Here is a 17700-nt window from a genome sequence, read left to right on the forward strand (position 1 = left end):
TAATAGATATGACTATTAATTTATTATTAAATAAATAGTTTAATTTCTAATATGGTAAATAGTAATAGGTATGACAAACATAAACAAAGGCACTTTGGGTTCCTCAATACATTTTAAGTGTTTAAAGGGGTGCTGAGAAAAGTTTTGAGCATTACAGTTCTATCTAGATATTGTCCATTTTTTTTAATGCAGAGTTTTAATAGTGATTGTAAAAAATATTTCTTTATTAATCTTAACCTCTCCCTCTCTCTCTCATATATCTTTCCTAATAGTCTTATTTGTGTTTTATTCTCTTTTAAAAATTGGATATGCCAAAAGTCTGTCCATTTGATTGATTTCGCTTGATTTTGCCCAACAGTAACAGTAACTAACTCTATTCTGAATTATTTTATGTTTTGCTTGTTGTTGTATCTTTCATAAAGATCTGAGGTTTAACACAAAGCTCGATTAATTTTTATTCCTTATTGTTCAACATGAAAACACTTAAAGCTATGTTTATGAACAAAAGATTTTGCCCTAAAAATTTAAAACAAGCCAAGCTAATGCTTATGTACTACAGCAATAAACATATCTTCCTAGATACACAAAAACTCTGAAATAACATGCACATGCTTTTTCTTGATAAATTACTTAAGACATATTACAGTCAACCAAAAAATTGATCACAAAAATTCAGTAGTGTCTAACGGGTATTATGAAACGAAGTGATATTATTCATTGAAACTATCTAAACAGAGATTTGATCAATAAATTGCTATACATAAGTATATTTACTGAGCCCTTGACTTCCTGATAGTATTTTTCTATTTCCTTCATACATTAAAAATAACTTAGCAGGTAAATAAATTTAAGGCACAACTTTTCCCCTTCAAATTTCTTTAGACCATGTATATTAGTATCCTATTGCTCCTTTAACAAATTGCCACAGACAGTGGCTTAAAACAACACTAATATGTTATCTTACAGTTTTGGGAGTTGGAAGTCTGAAATCAATTTCATGGACTAACATAAACGCGTTAGCAGGACTGGTTCCTTTTGGAAGCTCTAGGGGAGAGTCTGTTTGCTTGCCTTTTCCAGCTTATAGAGGGCACTCACATTTTGACTCAGTGTTGCTTCCTCCATCTTCCAAGCCAGCACCATAACATCTGCTCTCCTCTCTGACCTCTGCTTTTCCATTATTTCATCTCTTTCTGATTTGATCTTCCTGCCTTTCTCTTATAAAGACCCTTATGATTACACTGGGCCTACTTGTATAATCTAGGATCACCTCCTCTCAAAATCCTTAACTGATCATCTGCAAAGTCCCTTTTACCTAGTAAGACAACATATTCACATGTTGTGGGAATTTGGATGGGGACCTCTTGGGGGGAGGCTATTATTCAGCCTACCATATCATGTTCCATTTATCCTGGTACTTAGCATTCCAGAGGAAGAGTGAGGTCATCACTATTTTCATTTTATTAAATCTGTAGTTATTTTCAAAACAATTTAAAACCTCCTTCTATCTTTTTTTTTTTTAATTCTTAAAAGAATGTGGTAGTGGTGGTCTTCACTGGTGAATTGAATTATTGGCCCCAGTTCTTCTCCCTTTCTGTGCCCAAACTCTTTGCCTTGAACTTTGCAGTCCCTGCCGCCAGTGCGGGCTGCATTCCCTAGCCCTTGTCTTTGGTCTTGACTAGCTGGCTTGCCCTCCAGCCTCATTTCATCACTCCTCACTTGCTCTGGTCCAGCCACATGCACCAGGCCTTCAGATAACATTCCCTTTGCCTCAAAGGTTAATCCTCTCTCTCTTGAATTTGGGTTCATTTCCCTCATCCTCCAGGCCACTGTGTTAGGGAAGCCTTCCCTGATTCCTGGACAAAGCTTTACTGCTCAGCACCCATTCACTGCTCTTCAGTCTCATTAAGCCAACTGCTGAGACAAAACTATGTTCAGCTGTTCTTGGAAACATGATCCATTCAACAGATATTTATCGTGCACCTGATATAATGTCCTTGAGAGGACTCTCAATCCAAGAAAAATGTCCCATCTCCAAAGACAACCCCTGTTGACTGCGGACCTGCTCAGATCTGGTTTTCAGCTGCCCATACGTGTATTCACACGTATGCACTTTGATCTACTTTAGAGTTTGCAGACTTTGAGGACTGCTGAGGATACTCCTGGGTAGACAGTCTTGACAGGAGACAGGGCTTGTTAACAACACAGACAACTTGGGTGATCTTGAGCCATCTGACAGTTGAATAAAATCAAGGTACTCTCTTCTCCATTTGTACAGAATTTTGCCTTCAGAAAACACTTTTGGTGCTGAAAGCCCCTCCAGGAACACTCTGGAGTATACCAGGGCTGACTGATGAGCCTAAGAGCCAGCGCTCATCGGCAAAAGCTGAATATGTTATTCTGCACCTCATTTCCCAGCCTGCCAGGCAGAATGTGATGGCTGGGATGACAGCTGACATCCTGGGATGGCCATGAGATTTCATTTACTTGTTAAATGAGGTCACAGAACTGCTTTGTTTGGCTGTGATCGGTGTTTCCAACTCTCCTGTGGAGAAGGAAGGACGCTTCACACTGTTAGAGAAGTCTGCTTTCAGACCTCCAAGTTCTAATCATGCACTGTCCGTGACCTTTAGCTCAGCTGACACTAAAGACACTGTGCACCCATCTATAGACAACTCCTCTCCTCCAAGCCTGGTAGAGAGGAGAGTGGAGATGGCTTCTTAGAGAGTTGAATCCCTGGAGAAACATGCCTCCTAGCATGTCAACATCCTCCTAATTTCCTTCCTTTGTGTTTCTCTACATTGAGGCATATCTATTCTTCCTTATGAAGATCTGTCATGGGATTCGGCATGCTTATAGGGCTCGTTGATCACTGATCTTTCTGGAATTCTCTCTTTTTTTGTGACAATGTACCAGCAACTTCTTACCTGGTTCTGCATGCCAGAAGCAGCTTGTGATTTTTGGTGTGTTAAGCTGACATCTCCCTTGGCCTCAAGTTATGCTATAGCAATAGTATTCTTTCTCAAAAGTAGCACAGCACAAGACTGAAGCTCCATGAGGAGAGGAACTGTCTATTTTTCTTTCTTGTATTCTTAGCAACCCATATACACCTTCAACCATGGTAAGTCTTTAGTAATGAATGAACGAATGGTTTCCTTGGCAACCTCCCAAAGACTTTTCAGTTCCTACTGCTGCTTCCTGTCTACCTCTCTCAATGTTTTATCTCAAGTGAAGTAGAAGTGGAAAGAAGAGGTTGTGTGCAAGTGCTAAGCAAGCCCTTCATTGTGTTTTCTGGTATCTCTCTCCCTGAAACTACTCTCTATCCTGAAAGTTCTCTGGCACTACTTATTTGACATTGTGATTTCTTCCATTGACACATCTTCTCTGTTCTTTAGGTCTGTATTTTACAAAACATTTAGTTTTTGGTTATCAGAATTCCAATTTGAACTAAATTAAACGAAAATGTGGGAATTTGTTATCTCATGTAAGCAGTGGATATAGCTGGACTCAGGATCAACTGGAACCAGTATTCAAATGTTGCCAAGATTTTTTATGTGACTTCTTTCTTAGGGAAGCTGCATCTACTTTACTTCTACTGGAGATCAACTTTCTCCCCATTGTGTGGGAGATGGCTGCCAGTAGCTTTCAAGTCTTTCATCTCAGAATCTCCATCCCAAATCTCAGTATGAAAAATCCTATGGAGAGACTTAGGTTCACATGGTTTGGATCATGTAACCCCTGCCTGGACCTACCTGTGGCTGGAAGAGTGGAGTATTGGGATCAGAAATCCCTTTGGGTGAGGGATGGAAAAGATATCCCACAGAAGTCAGTATAGTTTCCAGAAAACAGTAAGCTATTACTCAGTGTCTGATAGTAGACTAAGAGAAGAATACCTCAATAGTTGAGTTTACGTTAAGCCACATCATTCTTTACATCATTGAACATAGCTGTAATAGTGATTCCTGTCTGCTAATTCTAACATCTGGGCCATCTTGGAGTCAGTCTCTGTTGACTATCTTTTCTGTTGAAAATGGATTACATTTTGCTATTTTTAATATGTCTAGTAATTTTGGATTGTATCCTGAATATTATGTTAGAGTCTCTGGATTCTGTTGTATTCTACTGAAGAGTGATTGTATTGTTTTAGCAGGCAATTAAATGAATGGGCTGAAACTGCCAACTTTGTATCTTAGGCAGCAACTCCAATATCAGTTTAGTTCTTCTATCTTCTGTTTGACTGTTTTATGCATACCTGGCTCAGGGATTAAACAGAGATTTGGGTGGAATTTATAAATAAAATTTGGGATTCTCCTTTTCTAGCTCTCACCTTTCCAGGATTCCCCCACTCACTTTCCAGGGCCTGTGATTATTCCAAACTCTATCCTCAAGTTCTTTAGGCCAGAAAGATTGTGGCTTTTTTAAATCAGAGTTTTAGATGTCCTTCAATTAAATTAGTACCTATGTTAGTCTACTTTTAAATCACACTTTCAGTCAGATTAACTGATCCTGAAACACTTTGAGCGTGTTTCCTTTGCAGTTGTAAAACGAGGCGCCTTTTTGCAGAGATCAGTAGGAAGTAGAGAGACAGGAGCTTGAAACTGTAGCCAACAGCTGTGTGACCTTAAGCAAATCACCTCTTTTGTCTGAGGTGTGATTTCCTCATTTGGAACATAAAGTATCAGCCTCAAATTTCTTTAACACTAATGTCTCCACAAGTTCTAAATTTCTGGGTTTTCATGGTGGGATGAGAGGTGGGAGGGAAGATTCCTGCTCTCCATTCTCTCTTTTAAACAACTGTATTGAGGTACAATTGGCACACAGTAAACTGCACAAATTTAAATTGAATAACTTCATGTGCTTTGATTTGTGTATACCCCTGGGAAACCATCACCACAGTCAAGATAGTGAACGTATCTGTCACTTCCCAAATTAGCTTGCGTCCCTTTGTGATACCGCCTCTTCCTTCCTTCAGCTCCTGTCTCCAGGCAGAAAACTACTAATCTTCTTTTAGTCTCTTTAAATTACTATGTGGCAGTATCTCCTCATGGTTTTGATTTGCAGAACCCTAATGACTAATGATATCGCGTATCTTTTGCGATGGGATGGGATTATTTGCCATTTATATATCTTCTCTGGTGCAGCATCTTTCAATGTCTTGCCTGCTTTTTTTTTGGATTGTTTGCTTTTTTATTATTGGGTTTTCAGAGTTTTTAATATATTCTGGTTACAAGTTCTTCACCAGATATATTAGCAGTGTCTTTTAAAGGGCAGACGTTATGTGGAGCCTGAATTTCTGACCCACATCAATATAAGATACCATAAAATAGGGGTGGTTTTAAGTCACTAGGTTTTAGAGTAGTTTATTACATAGCAGTATATTATCAGAACATTCACCATGGGATCTTTAATCTTTAATCACCAAGGAGTAAAGAAGGAGAGGAGCAGAAATGAGTTAGGCAGCAGATACAATGATTAAATCTGCTTTTGCCCCACCCAATGGCTCTGTTTTCACTCCTTTGGGAAGCTGGAACTCTCCTTGAATTTTATAATTTCAGTTTCTGATAAAAGAGAAGGAAACAGCTTCTTCTCTGCAGAAATGAGGCTATCTTCTCTTCTATGTCAACTATTTTGGAAGATAGAACTTTGGTAACAAAGAGGGCAGATCCTTGAGACACCCCTGAGGTTGGTGGGTCCATGGCAAGGACCAGTGGAAAGGTCCCCATGGTCTTCAGTAAACATTGAAGTAGGCCAGGTTTTCCTCCAGTGTTCCTGGAGATTCATCCTCTAACAGTCTCCTCTTCCTTTTCTGCTTGGGGCCTTGTGCTGTCTCCATCCTTTTATCTGTTAAAACTTATTCTTAAGAAAGAATCTGTTTTCAGTCATTTGTCTGTTATGGGGTCTTAATTTTTGCTTTTATTCCACATCTTATCCTATGAAAATTCTTTCGTATAAAGATTTCCCCTCTCTGAAGAATTTCATGGAACATCATTCATTCATTCATTCATTCATCCATTTATGTTTTTATTCACTTACTCTGTAAGTATTATTAAACACTTCTGTACATCTAATGCTGAGGATATGATGGGGCACAAGTTTTAGTGTCTGCTCTCAGGGAGTTGTAGAGAGTGATGTCACTGCCTCTCTGGCCAGAAGTGTGTATTGGGGTGAACCCAGGAGTTCTTCCTGAGATATCCTTTTATCTATCTGGACAATGCCTGGGTCTGACTGTGAAATATCTCCAGTGAACATTTACCACTTCCTGTAAGAGCATGTCAGTCTGAGGCTGCAGAGGTTCTTCCAGTCCAGAGGCAGATATCTCAGGTAACGTCTGCAGGAAATTACACATTGCTCTTCCACAGAAGGAAGTGGGGGAGGGGGTGTTAACTTTGTATATAAGCAGCATTCTCGGACTACAGTTGGTGGACAGTTAACTTTTCTCAGTTGGCATACTTTTGGTACCTCAAGATGATAGGTTTGGAAGTCCTGAAAGAGCTTCCTCCTTTTCTGAATGTGAAATTTCAAGGGGAATACTCTGATGGATTTCCTGTATTAAATGGTACCTGAAAATTTGCAGACACAACGTAATCAGAGTATTGCTTGATGCTTATAGGGTATGGGTTGTCAAGAACTAGGGCAATTGAATGTGGGAAAATGATCAATTAAAAATATGAGTGAAAAAACATAGGACACAAAGTTGTTAAATTTCCCTTTGCTTCTAAATGCAGAATGAAACATCACAAAAGAAAATGGAGATATCTAAGTAGAACAAAGGTCCAAGTGGTTTCTGCTATGAGGTCTCAAAGCTACACATAATGGCAAGGACACTTCTCAAAACCCATACAGACTGTCAGCAGTGGAAGGTCAGATTCTTCCTCTCAAGCTGAAGTCGGCTTGTGTTAATGCTTAAAGTTTTTATTTGCAGTTGTTTTTAAAAATAATTTTGGGGGCTTCCCTAGTGGCGCAGTGGTTGAGAGTCTGCCTGCCGATGCAGGGAACATGGGTTCGTGCCCCGGTCCGGGGAGATCCCACATGCCGCGGAGGTGCTGGGCCCGTGAGCCATGGCTGCTGAGCCTGCGCGTCCGGAGCCTGTGTTCCGCAACGGGAGAGGCCGCAGTGGTGAGAGGCCCGCGTACCACAAAAAAACAAAACAAAACAAAACAAACACTAAAATTACTTGGGGTATTTTTTGTTATAATAGTAATAGATATTCATTGTTATAAATGTTGAAAATACACGTAGGCAAAGATTGCATCTCAACTATTAATATTTTGTCATATAGATTTTTAGTCTTTTTTCTTTGCTGTTATGCATTTGCCTTAATTATATAAGGAATACAAATTAAAGTTATAAAATATAAAAGGAAGTTATAGCCCAATAGGAGAAAGTGCTCCTTCACCCAGATAATCACTGCCAAGAGTTTGTTGTCAAGTTCCACTCTTTTTAAATTTAATTTTATTTTATTCTAAATTTTATTGGAGTATAGTTGCTTTACAATATTGTGTTAGGTTATACTGTACAGCAAAGTGAATCAGCTATATGTATACATATATCCCCTCTTTTTTGGATTTTCTTCTCATTTAGGTCACCACAGAGCATTGAGTAGAGTTCCCTGTGCTATACAGTAGGTTCTCATTGTTATCTATTTTATACATGGTATCAATAGTGTATATATGTCAATCCCAATCTCCCAATTCATCCCATCAGCCACCCTTCCCTCTCAGTAACCATATGTTTGTTCTCTAAGTCTGTGTCTCTGTTTCTGCTTTGTAAATAAGATTGTCTGTACCAATTTTTTCAGATTCCACATATATGTGTCCACTCTTTTTTCTATGCATATATATTTACCAAAAGTGGGATTTTAGTGTATGTTCTGCTTTATGACTCACTTTTTGTCTGATCATATATTAATCTTGTAAAATATTCTTTTCTATCATTTTTTATGGAAAGGACTTAGTGATTTAATTATTCAAACCCTTATTAATATGTAGGTTGTTTTAATGTTATGGTCCTCATGATTAGGTAAGTATTTGTATGTATCCTTATGATAAATTTCCAGAGGAGGAATGTTGGATCAAATATGTTCTGAACTTTTAAGTTTTCTCTTGATATAAAAACAAAAATTGTCCTCCCAGGCAAATTTACAAATTTAGAGTTCTAACAGCAGAATATGAGAAAGCATCTTTCCCTCATTGTTGCCTATGTTGAGTATTATTTTTTAATCTTCTCTAAATCTGATCCTAAGAATATCTGATAGTTGTAATTTATATATCTTTAATTGCTGGGAGGATGTGGGTATGCAACTTTCCAGTATAGAGGAAACAGTAAAGTGAATGTATTTTAATGTAGTCCTCGGGACTTATCTGTGTAACTTGGATCAAAGTGACTCAAAGTGGGAAAGTTGCTGTTGAGCACTTTGTAAGATGAGGTGGGATGTGGGGCAATACCTAATTCAGAGAACCCCTGCCGACAGCCTGAGTCCATGTTTATTTCGCATAAGAAGTGGCAGCAGGATGAGATGTGCTGGGAGCAAAGACGGAAGCAATGAGGGCCCTTGTGGGGCTGTGTTTCTTTTTCCTTTGGGAGAGTTTCTTGGCTTTAGGGTCTCTGGTGTGTCTACCTTTGACTTTCCATCTGACTTGAAAGTAGGGCCACCTCTTTGAATGCTTTTCTTCTTTCTGTAGGAGTTGTTGGAACCAACGCATTTTGGAGGGCCGGTCTACACACCTGGGCTTCATTCTGAATAACTATCCTCTCTCCTCTGCCTACTTCAGCTCTGGTCAGCACATTAGACACGGCTGTGGAGCTTCCAAGACAATTCATACCTCTCTTCCCTTTCTATCCCCTCAGACCAATTAAACTAGAATCTCTGGGCTATGAGACCTGGACACAGAAGTGCTTTATTAAACGCTCCAGATAAGACACTAATGTGCATCCAGGCTAAAAAAAACCACGGGACTAATTTATTTCCACCCTTCAGTTATCACAGGAACCAATTCTCTTCACACCGTCCCCCTCCGTATATACGCATGTCTTTTTTCTAGCCAGCTCCAGCTTGGATTTTATTGAGAAGAATCAGAACAACAATATGGTAAACAACATACAGTCTTACTACATAGGTGCACGTAAGCCTAATTGTGATAAGTATCACAAGGGTGCCCTTTTGTTAGGTCACCAATTTCTCCTGCAAGGGACAGTTCAGTGTGTTATATGCATAGAATCAATTTCATATTGATTTAGTGGTTCAAATATATATTAGTACCAGCAAATAAATCATTCCCTTAGCTTCAAGGATGTGGGTCTAGAGGTTCAGCCAGGGGACTAGAAATAGTTATTGGTGTTCTGAAGCAGCCGATGAGCGTAGAGAAACTGTCCTATCTGAAGCCCTACCCTGACCTCTGGCAACCAGGCCACAATCCCAATTCTGTCTTCTTTATTGTCTTGCTGACACCTCGGGTATAGAAATCACCAAATCACAATGGCTAGCTGGACCCATGGCTCCCACTATGGCTTCTCTTAAATCTTTCTCTCTTCAGGTTGGCTTTGACGCAGGACTTTGTAGTTTCCACGTAGTCTCTCAGTACTGGTCCAAAATGTTTATCTTTCCCCTAAGGTTCGGAAAAACCATAGGAAAGAATAGCTCCAGGCCAAACAAAGAAGCGTGCTCCCCTAGCAGCAATTGTCTCCTTTTTCTAGGGTCTTTTCCAGTTCTCTGTTTGGAAAGCTTCCGCATTCTCTGGAACAGCGGGCAAGAGACAAAAGTGTATATTTGACATGCAAAGACTATGCTTAGTATTCAAATAGTGCTATCCCAGCAGGAAAGTTCTCAGCACTTTTAAATCCGTTAACTCTTTTCTATTTGAATACTTAGGGTTTTGGTCCCACTTGCTGCTGGGGAAATGAAAACACAGTGTAAAGAAGGTGAAATAGTGGTCAAAGACCTACGGGCGTGCAGGAGACTTTAGCAAGTTACCTCTCTCTGAGCTTTAATGTTCTCATCTGTAAAGTTCATAGTAACACCTGCCCTGCTGGACCCACAGGGGTGTTGAAACAGGATCATATGTGGGAATATGTGATTTGAAAACTGTGAGGTGATAAACACCTCTTTATTGAAGTTTAATCTATAAATAATAAAATGCACAAAGTTCCATATGTTTTTGCCAAATAGATATACTTGTGTAAAAATGCCCAAAGCAAGATACAATAGCTCACCATCACTGTAAAGGATCTCTTTTGTTCTTTTATGATTAATCCAAGCCACATCTCCCACCAACCCACAGAAAACCACCATTCGGATTTCTATAGAAATAGATTCATTTTCCCTGTCCCTTAATTTCAGATAAATGGGATCATACAATAAGTGTTTTCTTGTACTTGACCTTGTTCTCTAAAATAATGTCAGTGAGATAATGTATGTTCTGTGTGTCATCCCTTTTTACGGCTGAGGGGTATTTCATTGCATGAATAAACCACATTTTGTTTATCCATACCCCCGTTTATGGACATTTGGATTATTTCCAGTTTTAGCTATTATGAATAAAATGACTATGAACATTCTTGTACATGTTATTTGGTGGATATACACTTTCATTTCCCTTGGATATGTACTCAAAGTGGAATTGCTGGTCTGTGGTTGTAGGTACAACTTTACCTTTGTAAGAAATTGTTAAACTGCTTTCCAAAATAGTTTTATAAGGGTCCCAGATGCACCACATCCATGCAGATCTTTTCAGTCTCTTTAATTTCAGCCATTCTCGTGGGTTTCAGTATGGCTTTAATTTGCATTTCCCTAATGACTAATGGAGCGAATCATCTTTTCATGTGCTTATAGGTTATTTGTGTATATTCTTTGCTGAAGTGTCTTTTATCTATTTAAAAGTTAGGTTATTACTGGAGAGTCAAACCCATTTTTTGTTTCCCATTCTTATAGTTAAAAATCCTCTGATTATATCAGTTTGTTTCTTTAGCAAACACAATTGAGAACAAATTTAAGAACAGAATTCTAAATCTAATAGCCAGTGGTTTTTCACAAGTCACCTGGATATCCTGTTAAAATGTTTGTTATGATTCAGTATGCCTTGGGTATGGCCCAAGATCCTGAATTTCTGTCAAGGTACTGCAAATGTCAAAACCTCTGGTCCAGTTACCACCTTTGAGTAGCAAAGCAATCAGTGCTTCTCTGATGATGGAGCCCAGCAGTATTGGAAGATCATTTTATATAGCTACATCTATATTTATTGTAAATCACTGTTCTTGTGGAATCATAGCCTGAGAAAGCCAAGGGTGAAAGGAGTCTTCAGAAATAAGATTAAAAGTTATAGATTCTGGTATATTGATTTGACTAGTGGGCCCAATTGTCCAACCTCGTGTTTTCAAACCATTTGCTGTATAGCGTGGTTAACGTCCCTTCACTTACACTCTGTGTCAGGCATGTGATTTGCTTTGTCTAGCGAGATGTTAGCAGCTTTGGCAAAGCAGGGCCTTGACCAGTCCTTGTGCATTTGGGTTTGCCCTTGCCTGTTTCTCTATGTTTACCCATTTGGCTTCCTGAAGAATGAGAAAAACACATGGTCATTTATTGGCCAGTGTTTCCTTAGTGCCTATCATTTATTGAGCATGTGCTATGGTTCAGGCAACATGTGAATCATTTATATTTTCCCAGTACACTTCCCACAGTAATTCCATACCATAGGTACTACTACTGAGGACATTGAAACCTAAAGAGGTTCAATGAAGCAATTAGCTCCAGAACTAGGATTTAAATCCTTTTTTTCTTCTAACTCTAGATGAAGTTTTAGCAACCAAGGTTGCAGACTAAAGCAATACCTTGGAAAGGGAGACTAGGACTCTAGAATGTTGACGGGCAGCAGTGGAGAATTGGAGGATTTTCTTTGGTACCCTTATGCCTCCCTTTATGAAGTTCTTTCCTCCATCAAAAGATCATCCATTATCTGTAGCCCCAGTAACTCTGTGTAACAAACTACTGGAAAAACTCACTGCCTTAAAACAATTTGTATGTATTTAGTTTAAGAATTTACAGGTTAACAATTTGGGTTGGGGTCAGTGGGGCAGTTCTTCCTGTATCCATTACCAGGCTGCCCCAGCCAGCCGTCAGCAGACCACCAAACATGTGCATGAGAAATTATAATTATTTTTATCTGGATTTTATATAATTATCTTTTTATTTTATATATATATATTACGTACATATATTACCACGGAGTGATGACAGACATCAGTATTCAAGATAATGTGTAAAAAGCCTTATTATATTAGGTTCTATTCCAGGCAGAGCATGCTATTCAGATAGCTGTGTAATTTTACAGAAGTACCAAAATATTTTACTTTTATGGGTAATAACTTTATTCATAATATTGATTTCCTATACTCACTATCTGAGTCTGGGCTGATAAATCTGTCTTGAAAGGATCTTAAATCTTTTCCTAAAAGTAAATTTTACATGTAACATCCTACTCTTGGCAGCTGTATCAGCTCTACCAGGATTGTTTTCTTTAAGCTGAACCACAGTTTATTTCAACTAAAAAAAATGTAACAGCATTTCCTTATTCAAAATACTATTTGAAAGATTGCTTAACTCAGTAAGTAAGATAGACTTCCAGTGATTTGGGTCAGTAGCTGAGTAAAGCAGAATGATTAAAATGACACACACTCTATGTTACTAGAATCGATTTTCTTGTGTGCCCCCTTTATCTCGTGACTTTTATTTTTTTATTTTTCAGGCTATTGGGCAATATACATTTCATCGTTTGGAAAAGACAATTGTCTGTGGTTCTCCCAATACTAAATAGAAGAACCTTTGAAGGAAAACGTGTCACTTTATTAGAAATAGTGAAAGGGAGAAAGCGTTCTTTGTGGTTAAAATTATGAAAGCGAGCTCTGTGTCTTGAATCTGATTCTGTTGATATATATTGGGAGCATCTGGAACAATAAAGATTGTTATGAGCCAAGAGAGCTAGAAAGCAGTTAGTCTGATGTTTCATTTATTATTTTCTCTCTAGAACAACCCATTCAGACACTAGGATCCTGGAGAAATCAGAAACAGGAGTGGTTTATGTATGAATTGCCACAGATGACATGCACCTAGACATTTCAAGCTCAAAGTTGAAAACAGGTCACTTAAAACAGGTCTGCTGTTTGGCTGAGGCATTGCCACTTGAGGCATTATCTCAAGTATGGAAAATGAGAGTCTTCTCTTGGGTTTTAGGTTTGGATAGACAGAGGGAAAAAGATAATGAGTTTGGACTATGTATATATAACTCACAGCAGTACATAAAGAACAGTGCTCTGAGGGCAAACAACAATAATAAATAATGGATTGTAAAATGCAAATCTGGAGAGAGGAGTTTTCTGCTGGGCTTTAATCTTGAAGGGTTCTTAAAGCCTTTAAAAAGTATGTAACTTTCTGAGTTTCGAGCAAGAATGACAAATAGCCTAATTGTCAATATACTGGGTACAGAATCCACATAGGAGATAAACAGATACGATTCAATAGGAAACACGTTGGAAACAAAAGAAAATAAAACCTCAGGTAGAAACAGAAGCTGCAGAGTACAAGGCTCTTTTCTTGGCCTGAGCTAAAGTTAAATCAAACAGTCATTAATAATTAATTTTTGTAAAATAGCTGCAGGCCTTTCATTTGGCTGATTCTAAACACAAGGTGCTTTACTGGAGAGATGGCTGTAGCACTGACAATAGTTACAGCTCATGAAATGAAAGTGAAAAAAGGCGTTCTCTGGCAAAGTTTTTCTTAACGTTTTCTTTTGATTTTTTAAAATATTTATTTCTCAAATAGTATGAGAGCATCCAAATATTAGAGGAGTATTTCTTCTTCTTCTTGTTTCCTATTTATGAAATCTGAGCTTCTAAAAGTCTAGCTGGGTTAATTCATAGTATTAGCAGTAGTAGCAGTAGTATACATTTTATTAGCTATGGCTTGATGACTCATCTTTTGGCAAACGTTAGAATTCAGATCTCTCAAGAATCAGACATATGTAGCCTCGATGATAGAAGGCATGCAGAAGTAAACAATGTAGTTTCAGACTGCTGCAATTAGGAGTGTTTTGGCATCCATTTTCTACCCAAAGGGAGACCCCTTACAGACAAGACAAATATAGAAAATTTTTTCCTAACTCAAAAGGCAAGAATTATAAAAACAAAAACTTTGCCTGTCATGGTATAACTACCTACATGACTCCAAACAAAGTATTCAGAAATAACGTTTCAGTGCAAGGCAAATGGGAAGAGGAGTCATCCTCTAAATCAAAGTAAATGGCAGTGGCATTTTTCTGAATCTGTTGGAGGAAGCAACTCCTTAGCAAGAGAGTTAATGAGGTCTTTCCTCTTTGAAGTCTGAACTTTGAGCAATTCCAGAGAGACTTAGAATTTGCTCTATTTAGTTATAAGGGAAAAGAAATATGGGTGCAGTTGACTCAGTGCAAAGCAGAATGGGACAAAAGCAAGGAGGACACGGAGAGATCATTAAGTCAGAAAGATGGAAGCAAGAGGGAGCGTAGAACATTAAAAATATTCCCCCAGCCCCATGAACTCTTCAGTGAGTAGGGGAAGGGGAGGGAGTTAATGATGGAACACCATTTTGCATCACTTATAGCTTGTTGTGTTCACCCATACTTCTGTCAATTGTATACTAAGATGTCTACAGCTCTAAATTTCAGAACATAAGTTCAGTCATTCTCAGTTGAGTTCTTGGTGTCTTTTTATGGTCATGCATTAACTTCATGTATTCTTGTGGATCTATATCTGAGCCAGTTGGATCCCAACTGGCAAGATTCTGGTAGATTAGACTCAATAAGCAGTATCCATTCTACCATGTTACATATTAAGACTCTCTTCCTTTCTGAAAGCGATATACATTATACACACACTTGATGAGACATAATATTTTGACTTCATAAATGGAAACTAATATTGTGTTTCTGGTTGTAAGATATCTAGTTTTGTAATACCACAAAAAGAATTAAAGTAACTTGACTGTTTAGGATGCTTTATAAGCTACAAGCACTTTTATATCTATTCTCTTATTTATTCTATCCTTGTTGGGTAGATATAGATTTTTAAAGATGAGAAATCAGGTTGGGGTAACTTAAATAATTAACTTGGGTCATGTTTTTAGTCGAAAGACCTATAGTTAAGGTTTTCTTTCTTTTTTATAAATCTTGTAATTCTGTCGCCTTGCCGTTCTTTCCAGCATAAACTACTTCCAGATTATAACTAAAGTCTTTCTTAGGAAGGCGCTTTTTATAGACCATTTATTTGAACTTCTCTTTCTTATGGCAAAATTTGTTTTGACCACAATCTTATTTTACACATGACTTAGTCATTTTTTTGCTTAATAAAAGTTCTTTTACAAGAATATTATATACTTTCTGTTGTTTAATTAAAAAACAATAAGTATGTATTCTTTAAGGAGATTGAAAATGTATATTCTATAATAAGAAATGTTAGTTCAAAATTCTCAGTTGTTGGCTTCCAATCTGACAGTCGTAAAACAGGCAGATTCACTTTATGAAAAAAGTTTGCAAAGCCTGTAATAAAGTAAATGATGCTGTACGAACAGAAGGCTCTGTAAATGTGAGATGCATAAGCTTGAATAAACTGTGCTTTTCTTCTGATAAAAATGAAAGAATTGACACATTTGAACTCTGTCATTCCTAACAAAGATTCATTAAATATAACCTGTTAACTTTTCCAAGGTGATCTTGCATATGAATAAAAGGCTATGCTGTATCAAAGATAAAAAGCAGATACTTCAGGTTTTTTTGAAGATTGTTTTTGTATAGTGAATGTTATGGAGAAGCAAAAGTTAGGATAAATACTGTTTTTTTCAAAGCTACAGTAAATAATTCCAAATTCCCCAGAGGTCTGTGTTAAAATGGCTGTTGTATCTAAAAAGGATCATTGACCAGATTGTGAAATTATAGAATCTTTACAACTATGCAGAAAAGGAAATACTGTATTGTCCAATCTGTAATTTTATTGATCATTTTCCTTTTACTCTTCATTTTCGGAGACCCTAAATCCTAAAACTCAGCACCAGTTCCATTCTTCTAGTCCCAGACTTTTAGTTTGCTGGTTATATAACAATATCATATACTTTCTATTGGTTAGAAAACAATTAAAAAGTATGGTACAAACGAACTTATTTATAAAACAGAAACTGACTCACAGATATAAAAAACAAACTTATGGTTACCAAAGAGGAAAGGGGGGATTAACGGGTACACAGTACTACATCTAAACTAGATATAAACAATAAGAACCTACTATATAGCATAGGGAACTATACTCAATATCTTGTAAAAAAAAAAGTATAATATTTTTAAGAAAATGCAAATTGATATACTATAATAATATAATATAATATAACCTGTTTGTGTGCCTGAAGGTTGCTATCCTGAGCCTATAAAGCACAAATTTCTCATCGCTGACAGCATAATGTGTCATTCTCTTCATGGCTCTACACCTCAAGTTGGCATAGCCATTTGTTTTATGGCTAGAAGACAAGGAGACATTCTAGGTCATTTGTGTGGAGACAATGGTGTTTTCAGCTAGATTTCCCTTGTCAAAATTGCAGCACAATCACAGAGTATGTCGGATTTCCCATCAGAACTGGACAGGAAAGCCACATGACTCTGGAAAGATCAGATAGCAGCTTGACACATCTGTACTCATGAAGTGTCATGTTGGGAAGCTACTAAAAAAATGATGGTTTCCCCAAAGAAACAGGCAAAGCAAACGGCAGAAGGGACAGATGAGATGGAAAATATGTCCAATCAAAGAGTATTCCCCTCCGAGTGGGGAGGTTCTAAAAGCAACAAGACACCAACCCCAGCCCTAACTATCGTAACTTAGGGGCGGTCTGAGAAATGTAAGAGCCAGTATAAAACAGAGGGAAAGTAGATAATGCTAGATTTTCTCCTTTTCAGTATAAAATAAGGACTTATTTTATAAGTCCTTATTTATAAGGACTTAGATACCTATCTAGAACCAAAGCCTAAACTTGGTAATTTGAATATGTCGAAACAATGACATGACTATGTTTTCCTTTGTACCCATACGCTTCTTGATTTTTCCAGGAGCAGAGGCCGCTTAATGACCCATCCAGAGGTCAGTGGTTCAAGGACTATCTGTCTGTCATGGACCAACACCTGGCAGAGAAAGCCCAGTAATGGAGAAGGTGGAGCAGACTCCCAGACAGGAGTAACGGTGGGTACAGTGGTGGCAGCTGTGATGTATGTGTTTATGGCTGCTTGTGTTGGGCCTTTGCCTTTCAGCTCAGTAAGGGACTCAGTTTTGAACACCATTGTCCCTGTCTCCAAAGAGACACTTGGGTTGGAATTGCCAAGTCCAGGAAACTGCTGTCCTTTGGGACAGTGGAATACTGAATCCTGGGGCTGCCTTTCACTAGACTCTGAGTGTTCTGTATTTCTTCAGCAATGCTGGGTGGGAGTGGTGCCTCGACCCTAAGAACCAGCCTTTACAGTGAGAGAGAATATGTTCTATCTGAAATGTGCCAGCAGATAAACTCTCTGAGGGCAGGACTCTTCTACATTACATCCCCAGTAGCTGGCACATAGTATGTGCACAGCAGGTGTTTGCTGGATGAATAAAATATAGCCTAGTTTTGTCAGATTGAAGCCTTTTCCAAGTAGGTGTTATAATTCTCAT

The 17700-nt window shown here is 38.0% G+C and overlaps 1 long non-coding RNA gene across 1 annotated transcript in view; it reads left to right on the forward strand.

The window, feature by feature from the left end:
* The window catches only part of LOC137211192 (uncharacterized), a 486842-nt gene that overhangs the window by 384420 nt on the left and 84722 nt on the right, over positions 1 to 17700 (forward strand). Inside the window, exon 11 of the long non-coding RNA XR_010936941.1 lies at positions 17109 to 17238. This is a non-coding gene — a long non-coding RNA (uncharacterized lncRNA). The remainder of the gene's footprint in view (positions 1 to 17108; positions 17239 to 17700) is intronic.

Source organism: Pseudorca crassidens, chromosome 18 (genome assembly GCF_039906515.1).
Source record: "Pseudorca crassidens isolate mPseCra1 chromosome 18, mPseCra1.hap1, whole genome shotgun sequence".
In the NCBI taxonomy this organism is placed as follows: Eukaryota; Metazoa; Chordata; class Mammalia; order Artiodactyla; family Delphinidae; genus Pseudorca; species Pseudorca crassidens.